This window comes from Etheostoma spectabile, chromosome 12, assembly GCF_008692095.1.
Source record: "Etheostoma spectabile isolate EspeVRDwgs_2016 chromosome 12, UIUC_Espe_1.0, whole genome shotgun sequence".
NCBI lineage: Eukaryota > Metazoa > Chordata > Actinopteri > Perciformes > Percidae > Etheostoma > Etheostoma spectabile.
In genome coordinates, this window is record NC_045744.1 from 33,081,609 (window position 1) to 33,090,416 (window position 8,808).

Sequence of the window (8,808 nt, forward strand, 5' to 3'; positions counted from 1 at the left end):
TCCAGTACAGAATGAATTAGCCTTTTTATCAATGACTACTTCAAAATGAAGAGTACATCTCTGACATCCCAATTACTCATAATTAGTTTCGGCCTCTCACATACTGTAACCCTGTAACTCTACTACTTTAGTCTAGGACAGCCCTACAGCTCACTTAATAACTGTATTACTATGTATTACTGTAGGTTTATCTCTTTTTAAAACTGTTCATATTTGTATTTGCTAACAATGAAGCCATTTACTGTCTCCATGTGGAACATTCAGGGCCTTAACTCTGCATTGTTTGGATGTAAAAGTGAAACCCCTGAATTCAAAGACAACACCAAAGACACAGACATCATCATCCTCCAAGAGACCTGGTGTAGAGCCGGCTCTGTCACTCACTGCCCCCCCAACTACAGAGAAATCATCCTGCCATCAGTCAAACTCCCTACTGTTAAAAGAGGGAGGGACTCAGGAGGCATTATCATCTGGTACAAAGAAGACATCTCAACATACATCACTCCTATAAAACATCAACGTTCACACATTTGGCTCAAAATCAAACAAGACATCACTAACCTCCCAACAGACATATTCCTGTGTGCTGTATACATCCCCCCAAGTGACTCCCCGTACTATGATGAGGAGATCTTCCCCCTCCTCCACGAGCAGATCAGCAGCTTCCAGGCCCAGGGAAGTGTGCTGGTCTGTGGGGACCTGAATGCTCGTACTGGCTCCCTCCCTGACTACAACTCAGAACTAGGAAACATTCATGTATTTGGACACAATTACCCTCAAAACAAAACTAACCTCCCTCGTTCCAACTGGGACGTCCAGGTCAATAAGAGCGGCAGAGAGTTACTGCAGCTCTGTCAAAGCCTGGGTCTGTACATTGTCAACGGTCGGTTCCGAGGAGACTCCTCAGGTAGAACCACGTTCTGCTTGCCTCTCGGCAGCAGCACCGTGGACTACATGGTGACAGACATAGACCCTTCCTCTCTCAGTGCCTTCACAGTCAAACCCCTGACCCCTCTGTCTGACCACAGCCAAATTACTGTGTTTCTCAGAAGGTCAGTGACCAACAACAGCACCCCCCCACAGCCCAGTAAGCTGTTTAATATCAGGAGATCTTACAGATGGGCTGAAAACAGCACGAGGACTTCCAGAAAGCAATCAGCTCGGCCCCAATCCAAACACTACTAGACACCTTTCTGGACACCACGTACGTCCACAGTCCAGAAGGCGTAAATAATGCAGTTAGACATGTCAATCACATCGTCATGGAAACTGCCAAGAAATTACAATTAAAACTATCCAAGAATAAACCTAAGAACCCCAAAGATGACAAGTGGTTTGACAAAGAATGTAAAGAAATTAGACAAAACGTTCGGCGATTATCTTACCAAAAACACAGAGATCCAGGAAATGTAGACTTACGCCTTCTCTACTGCGCCACACTCAAACACTACAAACACACACTCAGAATCAAAAAGGCACAACACACACACAAACAACTGACACTAATGGAGGAGTCCATAAACACAAACCAATTTTGGGAAAAATGGAAAAATCTGAAAAAATCCCAACATGTGGAATTGGCGATACAGAATGGAGACATATGGGTCGGCCATTTTGAAACACTCTATGAGCTATTACCAAGCAACCCAGACCCAAACCAAAACCAAATTATAACAAAACTGAATGAACTAGAATTAGCGGTAAAAGACAACCAGAACCCTCTTGACTCCCCCATTAATGAACAGGAACTAAGAGACAAACTCGGGGCCCTAAAACCCCGAAAAGCCAGTGGGCTCGATGGCATCATGAACGAGATGCTGAAATGCACAAACCCTCAATTCCACCTGGCCGTACTAAAACTCTTTAACTTGATTCTGAGTGTAGGTTACTTCCCTGACATCTGGAACCACGGTCTCATCACACCGATACACAACTCTGGAGATACATCTGACCCAAATAATTACCGGGGCATCTGTGTGAACAGTAATCTGGGGAAGCTCTTCTGTAGCATCATCAACTCCAGACTCAGAACCTTCCTTACCAAACACAATGTCTTGAGTAAAAGTCAAATTGGATTTGTACCAAAACACCGCACTTCAGATCATATTTACACCCTCCACACCCTGATAGACAAACACGTTCACCAAAACAACAAGAAAATCTACGCATGTTTCATAGATTTCAAAAAGGCATTCGACTCTATTTGGCACAGCGGTCTATTCTACAAAGTTATTGAATCTGGTGTAGGGGGTAAAACATATGACATCATTAAATCAATGTACAACAACAATAGGTGCAGTATTAAAATTGGAAACAAAAGAACAACATTCTTCAGTCAGCAGCGTGGCGTGAGACAGGGCTGCTGTCTGAGTCCCACCCTGTTCAACATCTACATCAACCAGCTGGCCTCCACCCTAGAGGAATCAGCAGCACCCGGTCTCACGCTACACGACTCTGAGATCAAGTTCCTGCTCTATGCAGATGACCTGGTTCTGTTGTCCCCTACAGAACAGGGCCTACAGCAGAACCTGGACTTGCTGGAGCAGTACTGTCAGACCTGGGTCCTGACAGTAAACACACAAAAGACAAAGACAATGACTTTCCAGAAAAGATCCAGATCTCAAGGAAACACATAAATTAGACAACTGTACACATTACAATTATTTAGGACTGAAAATAAGTTCCACTGGAAGTTTTAACCCAGCGATAATGGAGCTGAGAGAGAAAGCACGCAGGGCGTTCTATGCAATAAAAAGTCAAATCTACATTAAAATCCCAATCAGAATCTGGCTCAAAATACTAGAATGTGTACTAGAGCCAATCCTCCTCTATGGTAGTGAGGTGTGGGGTCCTATTTCCTACCAGAATTCTTCCCACTTGGACAAAAACCCAGTTGAAATCCTGCACCTAGAGTTCTGTAAAAGCATCCTACAGGTGCACAGGAGAACCACCAACAACGCCTGCAGAGCTGAATTAGGCCAATTCCCATTATTCATCAAAATTCAAAAACGTGCTATTAAATATTGGCTCCATCTAAAAAACAGCGACCCCCACTCCTATCAGCAGAAAGCCCTGCAAGACCAAGAGCTGGGCAAAGATAAGAGTCCCCTCACTCAGCTGGTCCTGAGACTCAGTCCACTTCCTGACCCTGTTCTGCCACAGGACCAGTCTGGACCCCAACAAATCAGAGTCAACCAAATTATAACACAACAGAAACAAAACTACATCATCGATTGGAACACACAAACAAAAGCACAAAGCAAGATGCAGTGCTATCTGACCCTAAAGAGAGAGTACCGAGTGGCAGACTACCTGACCACAGTGACCGATGTCACACTAAGAACCACGTTGACCAGGTACAGACTCAGCGAGCACCCCTGGCCATCGAGACCGGCCGCTACCGACAACAATGGCTCCCCAAAGAGGAGCGCTTCTGCCAGCTGTGCAAGAGCGACACAGTCGAGACGGAGCTGCACTTCCTGACAGAATGCCCCCCCCTGCAGCCGGTCCGGACTCAATACTTCCCCAAATTCAGACTAAAGCACCCGACATTTGACCAAATACCCGACATTAACAAGATGGCGATCCTGCTGGGAGAACAGCCAGAGAGCTGCAGTCTAGCAGCACAGTATGTCTTTACCTGTCACACTTTGAGGAACAGTGAGTGACCCCCCCCCCCCTCGCACGCACACACACACACACACACACACACACACACACACACACACACCTGTAATGTTGTCATGTTGATGCTGATAGCATCAGTTCTGTTCTTGTTGTTATTATTGTTGATGTAAATGTGATCAATGTCTCCCTGTTTATGAGCTTTGGCAATACTGTATGTCACTATGGTCATGCTAATAAAGCTTCATTGAATTGAATTGAGAGAGATCCATCCCTCTGTCTAGAGGAGGTGGGTGAGGAGAGAGAGAGATAGAGAGAGAGAGAGAGAGACAGAGAGAGACAGAGAGAGTGATCCATCCCTCTGTCTAGAAGAGATGGGGGGAGAGAGAGAGAGAGACCCATCCCTCTGTCTAGAGGAGATGGGGGGGAGAGAGAGAGAGAGAGACCCATCCCTCTTTCTAGAGGGGTGGGGGGGGGGAGAGAGAGAAAGAGACCCATCCCTCTGTCTAGAGGAGGTGGATGAGAGAGAGAATATCCATCCCTCTGTCTAGAGGAGATGGGAAGAGAAAGAGAGAGAAAGCGATCCATCCCTCTGTCTAGAGGAGGGGGTGAGAGAGAGAGAGAGAAAGAGAGACAGAGAGAGGATCAATCCCTCTGTCTAGAAGAGATGAAGGAGGAGAGAGAGAGAGAGAGAGAGAGAGAGACAGAGAGAGACAGAGAGAGTGATCCATCCCTCTGTCTAGAAGAGATGGGGGGAGAGAGAGAGAGAGAGAGACCCATCCCTCTTTCTAGAGGAGGGGGGGGAGAGAGAGAGAGAGAGACCCATCCCTCTGTCTAGAGGAGGTGGATGAGAGAGAGAGACAGATATCCATCCCTCTGTCTAGAGGAGATGGGAAGAGAGAGAGAGAGAGAGATCCATCCCTCTGTCTAGAGGAGATGGGAAGAGAGAGAGAGAGATATCCATCCCTCTGTCTAGAGGAGGTGGACGAGAAAGGGGGGAGAGAGAGAGAGAGAGAGAGACATAACCATCCCTCTGTCTAGAGGAGGTGGCTATGAGAGAGAGAATTCAATTTATATAGTGCTTAATCACAACAACAGTTATCTCTTTGCCTATAGCGGCGTAACTAAGGGATGGCTCAGGACTCTCCTGAGCCAGCCCTAACTATAAGCTTTATCAAAGAGGAAAGTCTTAGGCCTACTCTTAAATGTGGAGACGGTGTCTGCCTCCTGAACCCAAACTGGAACCTGGTTCCACAGGAGAGGAGCCTGATAGCTGAACGCTCTGGCTCCCGTTCTACTTTTAGAGACTCTAGGAACCACCAGTAACCCTGCATTCTGGGAGCGTAGTGGTCTTGTAGGGTTGTAAGGTACTATGAGCTCTTTAAGATAAGATGGTGCCTGACCATGAAGAGCTTTGTAGGTGAGAAGAAGGATTTTAAATTCTATTCTGGATTTTACAGGAAGCCAATGCAGAGAAGCTAAAACAGGAGAGATGTGGTCTCTTTTCCTGGTTCCTGTCAGAACACGTGCCGCAGCATTCTGGATCAGCTGTAGAGTCTTTATGGACTTTTTCGAGCAGCCTGATAATGAAGAATGGCAGTAATCAAGCCTAGAAGTAACAAATGCATGGACTAGTTTTTCTGCATCATTTTTAGACAGGATATTCCTGATTTTTGCAATGTTACGTAGGTGAAAAAAGGCGATCCTTGAAATTTGCTTTAAGTGGGAATTAAAGGACATGTCCTGATCAAAGATGACTCCAAGATTCTTCACAGTGGTGCTGGAGGCCAGGGTGATGCCATCCAGAGTAACTATCTCTTTGGATAATGCGTCACGGAGGTGCTTGGGTCCCAGAGCAATAACTTCAGTTTTATCTGAGTTTAACATTAGAAAATTACAGGTCATCCAGGTTTTAATATCCTGAAGGCACATTTGAAGTTTAGCTAACTGATTAGTTTCATCCGGCTTGATCGATAGATATAATTGAGTATCATCTGCATAACAATGAAAGTTTATGGAGTGTTTCCTAATAATACTGCCTAAAGGAAGCATATATAAAGTGAACAGGATTGGACCGAGCACAGATCCTTGTGGGACTCCATGACTAACTTTGGCGTGCACAGAGGATTCATCGTTAACATGAACAAACTGAGATCGATCTGATAAATAAGACTCAAACCAGCTTAGAGCAGTCCCTTTAATGCCAATTAAATGTTCCAATCTCTGTAATAAGATATGATGGTCAATGGTATCAAATGCAGCACTAAGATCTAATAACACAAGTACAGAGATAAGTCCTTTGTCTGAAGCAATTAGGAGATCATTAGTAATTTTCACAAGTGCTGTCTCTGTGCTATGATGAACTCTAAATCCTAACTGAAAATCCTCAAATAAGCTGTTGCTACGCAGGAAGTCCCATAGCTGTTTGGCGACTGCTTTCTCAAGAATCTTAGAGAGAAATGGAAGGTTGGATATAGGTCTATAGTTGGCTAAAACATCAGGATCAAGGTTGGGCTTTTTCAGAAGAGGTTTAATTACAGCTACTTTAAAGAGCTGTGGTACATAGCCTGTTGACAAAGACAGATTTGTGACGGGACAGGAAGGAGGACCAAAACGCAGAGACGTGGAGGCAGGAATAGTCCGATTCAGAGGGGTTTTTATTCAACAGTTCAAAAGAATTCTGCAAAAGGCAAAGTCCAAACATAAATGCAGCCCAACACTGGGAGAGGCAGGAGTCCAAAACGGGGAGGGAAGCACAACGGGGACTGGCAGGGAACGCACGGGGAAACCACGAAGAAAAGCCAGGGAAGAGGCAGGATAAGGCAGGCTGGCAGGATAAGCACACAGGGAGCAAAGGTGACATAAACTAACAACTTACAGGGGATAGGCGAGGCGAACAAACTCACAATAGGACGGCTGGACAGGCAGAAGGATCTGATAAAGGACAAAGAAAACACAGGGGTTAAATACAAGAGGTAACGAGGTAATGGGGAACAGATGAGACGTCAGGTGAAGCACATCAGGGCGGGTCTGGACAATCAGACAAGCCAACGTAAAGCTAGACAAGACCAGACAACACAGGAAACACACTACCACAATAAAACAGGAGAAAGAACAAACAGACAGACAAGACAGAAGCAAACAACACAAGACCAAGGAGAAAACAAAGACAAAAACACAAGTAGGCCAAAGACGAAAGCTAACTCAGACAAAAACCCCAAACCACAACAAGATTGGATTATATCTAGTAGAGAAGTGTTGACTAAGGGTAAAACTTCTTTAAGTAGCCTAGTTGGGATGGGGTCTAAGAGGCAGGTTGATGGTTTAGATAAAGAAATAATTGAATTAAATTGATAAAGATCAAATGAAGCAAAGCAGTCAAAACATGTATCTGGTTTTACAGCTGTTTCTAAGGTTCCTGAGTTTAGAGATAAGTCAGTGCCAGTTAAAGGCAGGTCTTGGTGAATTTTGCTTCTACTAGTTATAATTTTAAAGTTGAAGAATCTCATAAAGTCGTTACTACTAAGAGCTATGGGAATACTTGGCTCAGTAGAGCTGTGACCTTCTGTTAGCCTGGGTACAGTGCTGAAAAGAAACCTGGGGTGTTCCTATTTTCCTCTATCAATGACGAGTAGTACGCTGCTCTGGCATACGGAGGGCCTTCCTACGTTTTAAAACTATCTTGCCAGATTAAACGAGAATTTTCCAGTTTGTGGAGCGCCAGATCTTCTCAAGTTTCCGCGATATTTGCTTTAATTTGCGAGTTTCCGTGTATACCATGGAGCTAACTGTCTTTGTTTTATTATCTTCTTTTTAGAGGGGCAACAGAGTCTAGAGTCATTCGTAGCGAGCCTGCTGCAATATTAACAAAATGATCGATTTGGGAGGGACTGAAATTAGCCTAGGAGTCCTCCGTTACTTTGTGACTTGGTAAGGAATTAAAAGCTGATGGAATCACATCCTTAAATTTAGCTACAGCACTATCAGATAGACATCTTGTATAAAAGGTTTTGCCTAATGGCGTGTAGTTCAGCAGTATAAACTCAAAAGTTATCAAACAGTGGTCAGATAGAAAGGGATTCTGTGGAAACACTATTAAATGTTCAATTTCAACACCATATACCAGAACAAGATTGAGGGTGTGGTTAAAACGGTGAGTTGGTTTATGAACACTTTGAGAGAAGCCAATAGAATCTAAAAGAGAGATAAACGCAGTGCTAAGGCTATCATTCTCATCGTCCACGTGAATATTAAAATCCCCTACAATAAGAATTTTGTCCGTTTTTAGCACTAAGTTTGACAAAAACTCTGCAAATTCGGATAAAAATTCAGAGTATGGACCAGGTGCTCGGTACACTATAACAAATAGAACTGGTTGCATTGATTTCCAACTTGGGTGTGAAAGACTAAGAACAAGACTTTCAAATGAGTCATAATTAGTTTAGGTTTAGAGCTGATTAGTAGACTAGAATCAAAGATAGCTGCAACTCCACCTCCTCGGCCTGTGCCTCGAGGAATGTGAGTATTATATGACTGGGGGGGGGTGGATTCATTTAGACTAACATATTCTCCATCACCCAGCCAGGTTTCAGTAAGACAGAATAGATCAATATTAGAATCTGATATTAATTCATTTACTAGTACCCCTTTAGAAGAGAGAGATCTGATGTTTAAAGAGTCCACATTTAATTCTCCTATTCTTTTGCACTATTGCACTTGTGGTTTTAATTGTTATGAGGTTCATGCACAGCTCCTCTTCTGTTTACCTTTGATTTAAATAATTTCAATGTCTTTCAATTCACATGTAAACACATTAACAACATGTAAACAAAACGTTGATTTGTGACAAGTAGACACACGTAGACAACACGTTACAAAAAATGATTTAGAGCCATTTGGCTACTTCTCCAGTTTGAATGGGTGAGTGCCCTAAGCCAGGGGTTCCCAAAACTTTCAGCCCACGACCCCAAAGTAACGGTGCAAGTGACTCGCGACCCCCCCCCCCCCACACACACACACACACACCACACACTATAAACATGCGCGCAATCGCGCACGCACTACAGGCGTATCCAAACATGAGCATATTGACGACACAAAATAACACAACAGCCATGACATTATTCTACAGTAATTTACTCATTACTTAATTTGAACTTAATCTCACCTAATGAGGTGGATGTG